Below are 15,358 nucleotides of genomic sequence, written 5' to 3'. Positions count from 1 at the left end.
TCCTACTTTGTACTTTGATGAACTGAAGTATCCATACTGAGAAAGCAGATTGAAAATGTTTTGGTGGCAAAGATACAAGCTCAGAACTTTGGCTTGCTGCTCTCATTTGGAAGAGGTGTCCAAAAAAAACCACATCTCTTTTCAGTAATTAATACTGACTGGTTTCAAGTAAAAAAGCAGATAAATCACAAGACAGAAGCAGCATCAACATGTCAAGTGATATTCTCCTACTATAACAAGTACTCATAAAGGCTATGGATTAGCCTAAATAAAACAAGAAATTATGGTACGTGCTGTTATGATAATCCAATTCATTTAAGCACCAGAACTCAAAACTATGTGCTAAAAAGGCCAATAGGCAAGAAATGAAATTCTTACCATTTGCATTTCTCTTTTAGCATCTACAACATCAGCATTAACAGTTAGCATGCAAGTAAAAACTGCTGAGTACCTGAGCACAATGCAGACCTGACCTACATCTGTGGGTTTAAACAACATATCACTTCTAACAGTCAACTAATTCAATTTTGTGAATTCACTGAGATCCTCAGAGGATCAGAGTAATTTAGGGAATGAAATATAGCCAGCTGTATAGCTATTTTTAGTATGGCTACGTTCAGACTGACAGTTCAGTACTTAACGTGTAATTAAAGAGCAGTGAATGTGCAAATAGAACTTCGTCACAGTTGAACTGGAGCATGAGGAGCAGGAGTCACTGTGCTGTAAAGAGAGCACAGCATTCCTTACAGCCATCTGCCAGATTTGCTCACCAAGATGAGCACAGAACTCCTGACTGAGCTCAAGCCCAGGAAAGGAAGCATGAACAAACTACCTAGAAGACACATAGGGACATTCCTTCTGCATACAAAGATGAGTTAGAAAAGCCAAAAACTCATCTAGAGTCAAAACTAGCAAAGGCTGCTAAATACAGCAAGAAAGGTGACTATGGGGACATGACTGCAAAAGACAGGCTGAGAAAATAGTATGGCCATTGCTCAGTAAGGCAGAGGACATATGCCAGTGGTTAGACAATAGCAACTGTGAAGAAAAAAAACTTGTGTCAAATATGCAATTGTCTGACAGTGAGTTTGCCCAAAACATGTCATGATGGAGAGCAAAATGACTATCATTCACATCAAACAGCAGGAAATTACAAAGAAGTGTCTGAAACAAAGTAATCAGCTTTAAAGAAAATTGGACAAAAATACAAACATCAGTGGGGGAGGCCTTGGAGAGGAAACAGCAGCTGTCCAAACCTGGCCTGACACTACAATGTGATCCCTGCCCAGGTCAGACAGCATCCCTCCACGTTGTCCCTCTCTCACCCTTCAGCCTGCAGGCAGCCAGTACAGGGTGCAGGAAGCAAGGAGAATCTGTGCCTGGCTGCAGGCAAGCCTTGAGGTCATTTCTCACCAGCACACGTTCAGGCACTGTGGGGAACGGCACAGGTACATGCAAATCCAGAGCATCTCCAAATGGGAAACACATGCAGAGGATCTCGGAGCTGAAGAACAGAGAGCAGTTAGACACTGGCCTAGAGAGACTGTGAAACTCCAGATTCAGAACGTGATCAGACAAGGCCCTGATCAACCTGCTCTACCTGACCATGCTTTGAGCAAGGCCTGATCTCCAGAAGTTTCTTCCAAAATTACTCATTTTTTGCTTACGTAATTCTTATAGCTGCCAACTTTGAAACTCTCAATACAATCTCTTAACAAAATGTTTTCTATTCCTTCGAGAACCTTATCGCACAATTTCTTGCATTCCATGTAGCTTTTAATCAAGCTGAGGTATCACAGAGTATTTCATGTCTCGCTCTATGATTCAGTACTGAAGGGATCTAGTTGGATTGCTAACAGACCAATAAGTCTAACACTAAAGGTATCAGGATGTTACTTCTCATAGAAGACAGCATCAAGTATTTCCACAAATGTGAGTAAAAATATTCCTTACGTACTTCATTTGTGTAACTTGCACAATACAATAAATTGAACACGTGCCATAACAGCAGAATTTTCACCCAAAAAAAACACAAAAAACTGAATACAACCTAAAATAAAATACAACCACCCAAAGAACAGTTTGTTACACTGGGCTTCCTGAACGATGGAAAGGAAATGACACTGTAATCTGCTGCGTTTACAGTTCAGAATTCCCAAGTCACATCTCTTACGTGCTCATTCCTTAACGTAGGCGGGGTTACAGTATTATTACAACAGGATATCGCTTCATCAGCTGTGTATTTCTTTTTATTTTTTTTGAAGTCCTAAAATAAAAAAAGACTCATGAGGAAATCCCTCAATTTCTCTGATTTCCCTTCGCTTCAGAGATATATAAAGTTTCACCCCTTCCACAAGTTAAACATTTCTGCCTTCTCTTCTTCCTACCATCTCCTGACTAAAGGTAATCTGTTTAACTTTTCCTTCCTAAACAAAGGTGACCAGTCTTACATAAAACAGAAGCTACTCTACATTTTAAGGCCCTATCACTCACCACCTTCAATAGCACCACCTGTTCTGATGCCTGGGTCTACGCCAGCGTATTTGGCATCGCATGCATGCGAGGCATTCAGATACTACAGTGTGAAGATGCTATAAATAAACTGAAAGAGAAAAGGAGACTTTCAAAGTAACACCACAGAACACTTAAGAAATTCACCTGTGTAGAAACAATCTGTGTGCATCTGATCCAATACCAGCAAAGAGCAGCACTGCTCTAGAACCACTGTTAGAGCCAGCCTTGCAGTTTCCTAACACTAAAGCCCAAGTCAGCAGAGGCTGCGTATTTAAAAAAAAAAATAAAAATAAAAATGAAAACAACTTTTCTGATCTGGGGAAGGAGCTAAACCTCTTGCCCACAATACCTAGCTTCTAGAACAAATTTAGCTGCCCACCTGGCAAGCTGGCGTGCTGATCTGCTTTAACTATCCGTAAGTGAATCACATGGATCATAAAACACCATGAAAGCACTACCTGCCCCTAATGATAGCTACCTCTGACGTGTAATGAGAGAGAAAATACTACTAGGAAGGTGTTCATTATAAAATACCATCTGGAAGTAATTTCACGCTACTAGATGACACAAATGTCTATGATACACACTTTTACCTGCCCTTTATCAAACAAGAGCCAGCAGTAAGTGTTTTCTCAACAAAACTCAAAGATCACAAATTGTAATGGTCCACATGATCAACTTCAGTTATAAGTTGATTCCATTTCAATTTGTGGGTTAACTATGATTTCACAAGGACAAAAAGGCAATGAAATCAGTGGGAGTTGATCAAAAAGGAGGGCTGGAGTTTCTTAAAGTCAGTGTGAAAACCTAGAAGACTCTGAATTAAGGTTGCTTGGATGAATGATAGAAACACACTAAGCAGGATGGATGTAAGAAGAAGAAAGAAAAGCACATTCATCACTAATAAAACAAGCACAGATTGCTGATAAAAACAAACAGCAACTCATTCTGATTTCTGACAAATTTCAGAATTCCACAAACCCCAAGAATACCAAAAGAACAAGCTTGTGAAATACACTACTCAGTACAAAATCTTCTTCATGCACCTCACTAAAAAGAAAGATCTAAGCAAGACTGCTATGCAACAATGACGGAGTCAAACATTTTGAATATACTTCCTATTTTAATTGAACACCTGACCTTCACTTTAACAGATAACACAGCTGATTTCATAGCTATGAAAGGTATGGAGGCTACCATGCCCACAATTAAAACAGAATATGCTCAGCAGAACACTCCCAACTCAGTAATTTTGAAGAACTGCCTCATGAAGCTGCAGCTCAGGTTAACACAGATCTATTAAAAAAAATAATAAATCAGAGGTATTATTATTGCAAGCCAGCAGAGGTAGCATTTATATTTAAGAGGGAGCAGAAAGAATCAGACTGGAAAATTACAATCTTATTTGTTTAAGCTTCAGCGCTTTGTGAAAGCAAGTTCTAAAGTAGAAACAGAAATAAATGGACACAGAACAAAGATACACGAAGAGTTAAATTACGCAAGGCTGACACAAGAGTGCTCCCTAGAAGGATGCACTTGTAGCATTCCTCTGAGCAAGGACAGCTCTTTGGAATTAGAATGGCTAATTCACGAGGGGAAAAGAAGGCAGCTTCATGTGCTAATGATCACAGCGACCACCATGCAATGAAGGAAAGAGGGGAATCAGCAGTTGTTTACATAATGGCTTTAAGCACTCATTCATAATCTTCACTCAGCACCACCTTGCTCAGAAAAAGATTATCTGAAACCAGAATCATCGCAGGGGGTGGAGAAACTGATACTATGTGTAAAACATCTAGCATTAAAGGAAGAAGTAAAGACTGACAGTTACTGTCAGCCAAAAGGTGACAGCGCTTACTACTACAACGGGGGCAGTTATTCCAGTTCATGAACAGTGTTTCCACTAACAACCAGAAAACCTCTTTGTCTCAAATCACGTCCTACCTCAAACTGGAGGTACAGAGATTCTGCTCTGAATGAACAAGCTCACATCAGCCTCTTCAGGGCAAAAAAAAAACCCCTAAAGTTACTTTGTGCACAGCTGTCAGCCTGCAGTGAGTTAACTATCAACTATCCACACTCTGACACAACACGTTCCCAGTTTATTTCCCTTTTAAAAACCTGAGAAATACAGCTTTTTGCTTGTTAGTGGCTTTTAACAATAGAATGACAGCTCCTTAGAGAAAGCTGAAATCCCTTAGCTCTTGAGTGTTACAAAGCTAGGAATAGACAGAGCCAGAAAGCTATTATGTAGTCTGGAAAAGTACTGCCTTGACGGAGCCATGAAGTGTAACCATATCAGGCTAGTGTTGGTAAACTTTAAGCAAGGCAAGACAGTAGCTGTACTGACATATCCTACAACCCTGTGGGAGTACCTAACACCCACAGGCCCATCCATCTGTCTTTGGTGACCTTCCTGTCTTTGCAGACTACCAGAATCCTGAGACAAACACCACAGAGCGAAGTGACTTCAATCACTGGTATTTATTTTATGAAGCATGAATTCTTTGCCAGTCAGCTGCTTACAGCTGCACTTGCAGATATCATGACTCCGTGATAAAAAATGACATGCAGAACATTATCGTTATTGAGAAGAAGCATCTGAAAAGCTGTTATAATAGTCTCAGAGCCAAGACTATCCTAGGGCACGAGGTAAAGGTAGGTGTCAGAGAAGCAGAGTGACACAGCTGGACATTTACAGTGTTACCAGTGTTACCACAGGTACCGAAGATTCAGGGAAAATAAAAGAAAATCAAGCATGATTTTCAAATTCGAGGAAATGACAGAACTACAATGAACACAATGAAAAAAATTGAAGGAATGCATAACGAAAAACAAAGTCACACGAATCTTCCAAAAACAAAGCAAACTGCATTTTCACACTGTCAGCTTTTCCAAAATGAGTATCCGCTATCATTTTGCAAAAGAATGATTCATTAACTGTTTAAAAACAAAACACTGCAACACACTGCTACTCTATTGAGACTATTTGTTAATGAACCAAACAAACAAAGAGCTCCATGGTAACAGCCCACGTCAAGTAATAAGCTGCAACTACTGAAGATATTTCTCCATTAACAACTTCATATTTACAGCACTCCTACTCTTTGCTACTATTGCTGAAGTTACTCTACATTGCAGGAAAGCTACTGAAGCACAACAGAGCAAACCTTGCAGGGCACAATCTGAAGCTGGGGGTCCCCTGTGTGGCTATCAGGCCCTGGGGAGATGCTCCTTCACCTCTGCCATGGCAGCAGCTCTAGCTCTACATGCCTAACACACATCCATGAACTTCCAACAGCACTATCTATGTACACTATTTCAAATGATATATAACACAGAAGACCACAAAGAAGCAAGCTTGCATAGGAACAAGTTGCCCACTGCATACATTTACTAACTCATTTCCAGTTACTCGGGATAATAAATTCATGTTACTTTCTCAAAAAGCATCTCTAATATATATATATTTTAATATGTGCATTGCACTGACTTCTGTCACCATTTATATTATTCTGTCACCATTTATATTATTATTATTTTTCAAAAACAAACATCATTGGTTTTTCATTGCTGTTATATACTGGATGTACTAAGCAATATATCTATCTAGATTTCAAAAATAAATAAAAAAGGCATGTGTGTTATGATTATGTGTTTATTCTTTATCATAGAATCACCAATGTTGGAAAAGACCCACAGGATCACCCAGTGCAAACATCCACCTATCATCAATAGTTCTCACTAAACCATGTCCTTCAACACAAAATCCAAACATTCTTTGAACGCCTCCAGGGTCGGTGACTCCAGTAGCCCATTCCAGCACCTGACCACTCTTTCAGAGTAGTATTTCCTAACGTCCAGCCTGAATGTCCCCTGATGCAGCTTGAGGCCGTTCCACTCCCAGCTCACCATAACCTCCCTTCAGGTAGTTATAGAGAGCAATAAGGTCTCCCCTGAGCCTCCTCCAAACTGAACAATCCCAGCTCCCTCAGCCACTATTTAAGACCTTAGCACGTACTGCACAGCCCCCTGCAACTGGACGTTTTAGACAGTGCTGGTTAAACCGGACTCCATGTGTTAAAACACTATGTCAGCTCCTGCAAAATGACAGCTATAAAGCAAAGGAGTTCACAAGAAGCATCATGTCTAGGCGAACAAGCTCACACCTGACATTTCACACAGCTGCCTTACATGCACGAGAGCCAGGAATTCTGTTCAGATAACACAACTTCACACCCTAAGGTCAACATCTCCAAACGTAACACAAAGCCATGGGAAAAGCACGTCACCTATCACTGTGCTGTACTGCCTGAGCAGCTTTCATCTGTTCTTACCTCACCACTAAGCAATCAGGCTGTGCGAGGAAGCAGATGTGTATTAAGATCATAGCTGCTTCAGGGCCCCACTGAAATACTTCAAACTCAAGAGGTAACGAACGTTTAAAAAATGACTTTTTTAACGCTGCAGGAAATTCGTGCAAGTAAGTAAATATTCCAAGGAACAAGGCGGAAATCAGTGTGGAAATCAGCTATAACACACGTGGTGGATCGCAGCCCGGAGCCGCACAAAGGCCCCTTCCAGGCTCGGGAATGTCCCCATCCCTTATCAGCACTCTCTGCCCGCAGCCGAAGCAGGGCACACGGAGCCGGCCCGGCAGCAGCACGGCCCGGCGGGACACGCCCTGCAAGCGGCGGAGACACAGCGCTGCGCTTCGAGGAAGCGCGGCAGAGAAAGGCGCGGACGAGGCAATCAATGCCCGCGATCCGCTCCGGCCTGCTTTCCGTCTCTCTTCCGCCGTTGTTCCCCTTCCCGCCGCCCGCCCCAGCCTCACCTGCGGGCCGGAACGCCCGGTTCGGCCTCAAGCTCCGTGCCGGCGGCGGAGGGACGGAGGCCGAAGCCGCCCTAGGACGAGCCGTCGGCCTGGGCCGGGCAGCCGCGCTCTCTCCTCACCCTGCCCCCTCCGCCCTTCCCCGCCCCAGGAACCGCAAGAACCGGAGCGGGGCGGGAGCGGCCGCGCGGATGAGGGCCGTCCTCCTCTCTTCCTCTCCCCGCCCTCACACTGCCGCCTTTTCCCCTTCAACGCCGAGCGGTCGCCGCCGCGGCGCGAGACTGGCAGGAAACGGCGAGGAGGAGGAAGGAAGAGAAGCGGGGAGGAAGGAGCCGGGCCGGCAATGAGGCGGGAGCGAAGCGACGCTCGCGGGCCGCCCTCCAGTCTCCGCGCACACCGCGCATGCGCGGCCGTGGGGCGGTGAGCGCGCGGAGGGGCTGCGTCTGCGGGCGGTGCGGGAGCTGGGGCTGTGGCCGTGCCGCTGTGCGGAATGTGCGCTGCTTTGCTCCCTGCGGCCGCGGTGTGCTGAGCTCCTGCTGACGGGCTGTGTCCCCTACGGCTGGGTCACCGCGGGGCAGGGACAGGTAGGTTCGCGGTGCTTCCTTCTCTGGGTTCTAAGTGGTTCGAACGTTGGGAGGTGCCAGTTTGAGGGTAAGAATCCCGTACAAGCATCACACCTCATCCCACACCGCCCCAAACGCCATTGGACTTGCACGCTGTTGTACGACAAATGCAGGAAGCGAAGAATCCTAGGGATGTAAGATGTAGAAAACAAATATTAAATTAAACATGCCGTTAAATATATCCCGGTTTGTTCACCAGGATTTGACTAATATCCATCGGAGCCCCAGTGAGGATCTGCCTTGAAACAGCCCTGCCTTTCCAACTCCTCTGTCACTAAGGCAGGGTGATCGCAGGGATGGTTTGAGCTCTGGCAGAGATGGTATTTCGTGTTGGAAGACACTTGATAACAAAAAGGCACTGCAGGGTTGACAAGCCTAGGAGTAACGCTCAGGAATGTTCCCAAGAGCCTTTGGCAGAGTTCAAATGTTACACTAAAATAAGCTCAAGTGGATGAACATGAAGAAGGAGTGTCCAGGCAAATTAGATCTATTACAGTAGACATAAAGCAACCTCCTGGGGTTTCTTCAGTATTTTAGGACGTTCTACTTGAGAAACATTACAGTGTCTGTCTCCTTCTTCGTGCAGTGTGGTCATTCCATGCTTATTTTTAACATCATGTTGATTTCTGTAGTAATAGATGATGATCTCACCGCAGGGAGATGGAGCAGAGAGGAAGTGCTGTTGCAGAGGGAGTTTTTCTTGGAATATCAGTAGGAAAGACAAGAAAAGAATGCTGACTTAACCTCAAATAAGGATGTCGTTTTTAATTCTTACAGAAGGATTTATGTGCTGATTTTCTGGGCTTTATGGCGAGAGTCTTCATTAGAAATGTCTCAGGTGGTTTTGATTGAGCTGCAGGGAGAAGTATTTTGAATGGAGAGTCTGTGGAATCCTCTGATAGATGCCATGCCCCTGGTCTGTGGGAATTCTCAGTCAGCATATTGCTATATAAAGAGAAAACATGTTTTCAGTTGTTTGTATTTTTTTTTTTCTGATGAAGTGTTAGGATTTGCATGTGTTTGGTCTTTTGATATCGCAGGCAGCACATTTTTCTGTAATGATGCAGCAAAAAGCATGTCTCCTTGAGAGCAGGCGTGCATTTTTGTGGCTTGAAAGAGCAATTGTTTACTGAAAAGCAGTGCACAGAGCAGTGTATACAGAGCAGTTACTACAGGCAGTGGTACCAGATGTCACAGTAGCGATTCTGAGTTCAGCATCATTAATGAGGAGTTGAACAAACACTCAGGTTACGTACATTTTTCATTATAGACCTTTAATTAGAAGGCAAGAAATGAAATCACATTGAACTTTTGCTGTGGAATGGCTGCAGTTACAAAATAGAAATTGATTTATGAATCGAACCTGAACAAAATACTATTGAAGCTGCTGTAGAGCTTGTTCCATTAATAGTGTTTCAACTGAAATAAATAAATGAAGTAGCACTGGAACTCCCTTTCAAGGTATTTTCTCTCTTTATAAGGTAGATTATTATAGATTGCTCCTCATATGTTATTCAACCTGCTGATTTACTCTCCCTTTCCTCTAAAAAGCTCTCTTTAAAACTGTTTTACTCGGATGAGACATTCAGTGAGAGATCATCACCTGAGAAAGTGTATCTGGGATGAATGTGCAGATCTGTTGTATAGAATATCTCAACATCAAGTTCCTGCAGTGATTTGCATAGAGTTTTAAGATTTTGTGGATTTTAAGGAGCTCTGCTGAACTCAACATCACTCAGAGTAAAGCAAATTTTCAGTTGCATTCAAAGCAATAGGTAAAAGTCTGCATAGGTTAAATGCTAGATGCTGGGAATCATTCTAAGGCTTACTTTAAGAGAATACCTGAAATAATTACAAAGCTGAGTGCATGCAGACTGTATGCTGAATATAGTTATCAAATTATTTAATAAACTTTTGTAGAATTCAGTGGAATAATAAAGGACTATTATCAGACTCCCTCCATAAGACTTTTGCAGGCCTAGTAAAACATTTACTAAATTACTTGCAAAAGCAAGCAGTGTTTTCCCAGAAATCTAGATTTCTGACTAAATATAATCTTTTGCACACATCTGAAAACATCTGTTTTCAGAGCAGATTTGTTAATTTACCAAACTATTGAAAACAGTGCTCTTTTCACTTCCTCTCTGCTGTTTTGGTCACTGAATTCTTAGTGAAGACTTCTAGAGGTAAGCACTGGAATGTCGTGTTTTATGTTCAAAATGTATTTATGGGACCTTTTCTGTAATTACTATGGATTTTTATTCATCTTATACTTTAATATTTTAGTAGTAATGTGCTGAGCAGTTTCCAAAGATCAGCTTGTTGAATAAAAAATAAGGAGAAGACACAAGCATTATTTTGACCTATACAATTTGCATGTATACAGATTATGAAATATATTAACAGTGTCTATGAACTGAGAGTTCATTAGAAACTTTTTTTTAAAGTAAAGTGAAGCTATCATCTGAAAAAGGGAATTTAGAAATCAGTTGTACTTTAGAATGTGAAAGTTTTATATTTACATGGTGGGGTTAATTTTCATACAAAGCTTTTCATTATTATTCCACCGTAAAAACAACTAGGGATGTAGGCGGTGTTATCCTTACAGACTTGACAGACATCACAGAACTGTAGAATTAACATGCTCTTCAACGGATTTGTTTGGTTTGATGCATATAAAAATACTAGCAACTAATGTAGGCTAAACGTCATTCTATAAAGCTCAGTTTAAAATCATGAGCTGTTCCACGTGTGTTATGTATCCCCCCCAAAAAAGATTGTGTAAGTGCTTGTTGATTTTACTGGTGACACACAAACCACATAAAGGAAATCACCTCACCCTTACGTAGCCGTGCTGAGTCTGCAGAACTGACAAGCAGTGTCTAAATTAAGTGTAAGCAACTAGATGTGATTTATTTTTTTTAGTATGCACTCATGTTTTTGTTAGTCACTTTTCTGACCATTCATATATTATTTTTAAGTAGATGTCATTAGTATAGAAAGTTTAAACATGGCTTCTCAAAGCATTTAGATTTTATAACACACTGAAATCTAACTTATTAGATGTCCCCTATGCCTGACAGCACCACTCAGCTTATCTTGACCTACTACAGAGTTCCCGTTGGCTGTGAAGAGATGAACAAGTTATTAACATAACTAAGACATATCTACTGCAGTTTTTTGTTCTCTTTGGTGAATATGAAAAGAGTTTAAATATTTTTTTTAATCTTAGCTTCCTACATGAAGAAACAGCTCCTTTACAATTCTCTTGTAATACTCAACTGCACGGATTCACCATATAGTGAGAACAGCCCTTACCTCATTTTCTCCAACAGCGAAGCTGACCCTCAGCATTTAAAACCAAAAGGAGCAACAGAGCCAGCTTGAGAGAGATGCTTCCTTTCCATTACGGTTCTGCTTGCATTCCGCTGCTTGCTGCTTCTGTCGTTAATCCGTATCTTACTTTGAGGGGGGAAGTGGATGCTTCCTTCATATAACTCCTGTCCAATTAGAGAAGCAGGACACTGAAATTGAGATTTTAAATTTGTGAGGCTCTCCCACTTTTTTTTTTCTTCCTTTTCAGAGATGGTCATATTTGTTTATTGCTCGTGAAAACCAGTCAAAAGTATGTTGGCATCTTCCTTCTGAATTAATCACCATCACTTTTGGCCTGTTTTTTTTTTTCTTTTCACGTCCTAAACAGATGCTGTTGGCTTCAGTGATTGGAAACTATGAATGCTCAACATTTGTGAGAGAAAAAGCCCATACAAATTAAACAGATTGGGTTTAATAATTCCACTTAGTAAACTGAAAAATCAGCATATGCTTTGGAAGACTGGAAATTAAGGGATATTTGCCTATAATGTACATGCACCTAAGATGTAGGGCAAAAAATGCTTTTCCAAGTTATGGTTAGAACAGTAACCCCAATCCCTGAAATTTGGGGCTATCAATGGAAGTTCCTGCTCTTAAGATATCAGAGAAATGCTATGTTAACAATTCAAACACTGGAAAACAACGACAAAAAATGTGAAAAGTTCACAGAAAATTTCACAGTACATCATCTAAATGAATGGTAATTTGAAATAATTCTTTTGAATTCAGTGCAGTTGACACCGCACTTTACTTGTCTGTAAAGTCTAACCCATTGATTCATCTTTTGTTTGGTCATTTACTTTATTTGGGATTGTGAGATAGCAAGTACCTCTCCAGCTGAATTAGAAAATATTGTATTTATTAAACTGAAATTGATAATAGCCTTACAAATGCACATTCCATTTTGGAGCTTGAGGATACCTGGATTTTGTAGCAGATTTATCACTATGTGTACCTCGTGTTGGATTTGCCTGAGGGTTATGGCAGCTCAATCTCTATGAAGTAGAAGGAGTAAAAAGCGGGTTTTTATGTTTCTATAGCTAATGTACAGTCCTGATGTTAAAAAAAACTTTGTAGAATTCTGTATGTGATGCATAAAAAAGATTGTATGCAACTTTTGACTTTTTTTTGCTGTTTTCCATCTTTTCACTGTTGTTTTGTTTTGTTTCAGAAAAATCATGTGTACACTACTCTGATTACTTGAATTACAAGACCAAAAGTCAAAATTACTTAAACAGTGAAAATAGAGACGATCCAAGAGGCAGGATCTGCCTTCTTAATAGGCTGAGCAAATGTAAAAGGAGTACCGAAGGCAAAGATGTCACTCCAAATGAATACAGTGAATTTTAATTCCAAACATGATTTAATTCTGATGATTCATATTTAAATATCTTGTCCTCTCATTGACCGCTCACAACAACTCAGCTAAAAAGAGACAGAACACACAAACTGGATTATATTTTCTTGAGCAGACTTGTTTGTTAGCATTCAGAGAGCCGATTGATTACTTACACAGTTTCAAATCAGCTTGTCCAGTTGTCACCAATGGAGTCACTTTGTTTGTTTGTTTTCCTAAAAGAATTACACAATTGTAATGAGGACACTTTTGCAGTGATGTTACGCTGCATTACGAGAAGTAAAGCGTGCATGAGAAGTAGTGCTGGGTAACTAGAGGAGCCAAGGTTGGATCTGTGCGCCTGGCAACCTGGGGAAAAACAAAACAAGCAAAAGATCTGAAAGTTTAAAATAAAACCACAAACAAACTCAAAGAATAAAAACCAAAGCAAAACCTACAAAACTCACCACCCAAATATTAAAACATCCTCTTGACGTGACTGCAAAAAGCACATCTGGTACCAGAATGAAGGCACAATAAATGTGATCTTTTTATACTGTTTTACAGGGCAAAATCATAGCTGAGGTGACACCTTAGGTTTTTATGCAATGACTAACTTTTGTTACTTTGTTGTACACATTAGATTCTTTTCCTAAGACTTAAAATTAATATTTTTAGTATTTATTAGTAAAATAAATTTTACTTACATAGGATTCATTAGGAAAATTTAATCAACCAGTTTAAAAATTCTTCTAATTGTCAACAGAAACTAAAACTTTTGTTCATTTGTATATAAAACATGCATATGTACATGCAATATTACATACATGCAATGTGTGTGTATATATATATAAATATAAACAAGCCGGAACATCAAGTACTAATAAATGAAGAATTAAATCTAGTCTAAGTGGAATCTCATGCAGGTTACAATGTCTCATGACAAGCAGTTACTCAAATAACCATTTGGAGTCCTTGGGTTACTAACTTTCCATGTCTGCTTTACTTCAAAACCTGGGAGAAGAAATGTAAAGGGCTGCCAGAGCAGCGTAAGTGCGTGCTGACTTTTCAAGCTTTGCCTGTTTCCTGTGGGAGATACCACAGTTCTCAATTCCTGGTAAGAAAACCATCGAGGTTCATTTTTAGAACAACCAGTTCTGCATCTGCATTTATCTACTTTTAAGTTATGGAAAGGATGTTTTTCTGGGTTGCTTATAATAAATGGTACCGGACATAGCCAGTGGGGTGATAACAGTTGTGTAACCTAAGGCTATGGTTTGATGCAACTGAAATTCAGTTGCTTGAAACTAATTTGACTGTTAGTCATTGACATGTGTAGTGGTATTATGTCTGAAATGTAACCTCACATAGAGAAGACAGAGGAAAAGGTGGCTTGCCAACTGTATGTAGTTATTGTTAAAACGTGCACAATGTTTTCTCACAAACAGAAAGAAAAAGCCCTTTCGTGTTGCACAAGGAAAACTAATAGAAACTCTTCATTGAAGTTAGCTATTTGAGGGTTGTGTTTGTCCATCCACTTGCAGGAGTAACATCCAGAAGGTCTTCAAAGGGATGGTTCTGAAACAGCCACTTGAGAAATGATTGTGATTAAGAAAAGAGTTTTGAGGAAGATGTTGATACTAGTGCATCACAAACAGCAATCAGTACATTTATCAGTTTATACAAACTAAAATTCATCTAGCCTTTTGTTACATACAAGTATTTTACTTCCTTCCTGCATTTTTGGCAACAGCATATAAGACTAAGTAATAAAACTGGACTAAACTGTTTCACATTCAACTTGGCCATACAAGGTTAAGATGAAGAATGCGAGAGTTTGGCTTAGAAAAAAAAGATCTCAAAGCTTTTAATTTGAAATTATTTCTTTAATAACGAATTGCACAAAAAAAGTTTAGAACATAACACACATCAGCAGCTCCCTGAGCTGCTCTGCTGCGTGCCCCTGACTGGCAGAGTGCTTATTGTGCACAAGGTCAGGGTCTGGGGGAATGCACTGAGGCCCCCCACGTGCCCCAGCAGTGGGATGGCATCAAGGGCAGGGAGCCATTACTGGCTGGCACCCTGTGAGCCAGGCATCTGGCCAAAACTCCAGGACTGGATGGTTTAACACAGAAGAGACAAAGGAGTGGAGCTGGCAGAGGCTTAGTAAAGGTAAGATAGGAGAGAAATAACATGCAAAGTAGAAACTATTATCCCTGAGCAGCCACTGCAAAATGCTGCTGTTGGCAGTCCCTCAGCACTTGGCAGGTAAGGTCACAAAGATGTGATTATACAGAAGACCCAGTACTTCTGTCCTTAATGCTGGGCAGTACCACTACTCTCATTGCTCAGTACCGTGCTGTTTTCTCCACAGGGCTGCCATTTTCTGATCCTTTCTCTTGTCTCCTTTGCCTTAGTACTGTGAGGTCTGATTTTGAGACTTCAGTTCAGAGTGTTGTTAATAACATATGTTTTCAGTGTTTGTACTTTTCCCTGTTTTCAAACAATATATATGAACAAAAATATGTGTAAGTATTTAAAACAAAGGAGTCAGTAAGGTGATGGAAAGTGAACAATTCTCATTTGATTTAAAAAAATAGCAATATTTTGTGGTGAGTAATGTACCTGATCTGTTTCTCATTCTTAAAGGATCCATTTCATTTCAGTAAGAAAGCTATT

The 15,358-nt window shown here is 40.6% G+C and overlaps 1 protein-coding gene across 14 annotated transcripts in view; it reads right to left on the bottom strand.

Moving 5' to 3' along the window:
* The window catches only part of LRRFIP2 (LRR binding FLII interacting protein 2), a 52,782-nt gene extending 42,177 nt beyond the window's left edge, over positions 1 to 10,605 (bottom strand). For 11 of the 14 annotated variants that reach the window (XM_048950776.1, XM_048950780.1, XM_048950777.1 and 8 more), the window contains exon 1: positions 7,349 to 10,605. The gene's annotated coding sequence lies outside the window, so the exon portion shown is untranslated. The remainder of the gene's footprint in view (positions 1 to 7,348) is intronic. The other 3 variants (XM_048950788.1, XM_048950789.1, XM_048950790.1) reach the window with 3 other exon arrangements.
* Positions 10,606 to 15,358: the final 4,753 nt, after the last annotated feature.

The sequence above is a fragment of the Lagopus muta genome, chromosome 7 (assembly GCF_023343835.1).
Source record: "Lagopus muta isolate bLagMut1 chromosome 7, bLagMut1 primary, whole genome shotgun sequence".
Lineage (NCBI taxonomy): Eukaryota > Metazoa > Chordata > Aves > Galliformes > Phasianidae > Lagopus > Lagopus muta.
This window is presented reverse-complemented; position numbering and strand designations above follow the sequence as displayed.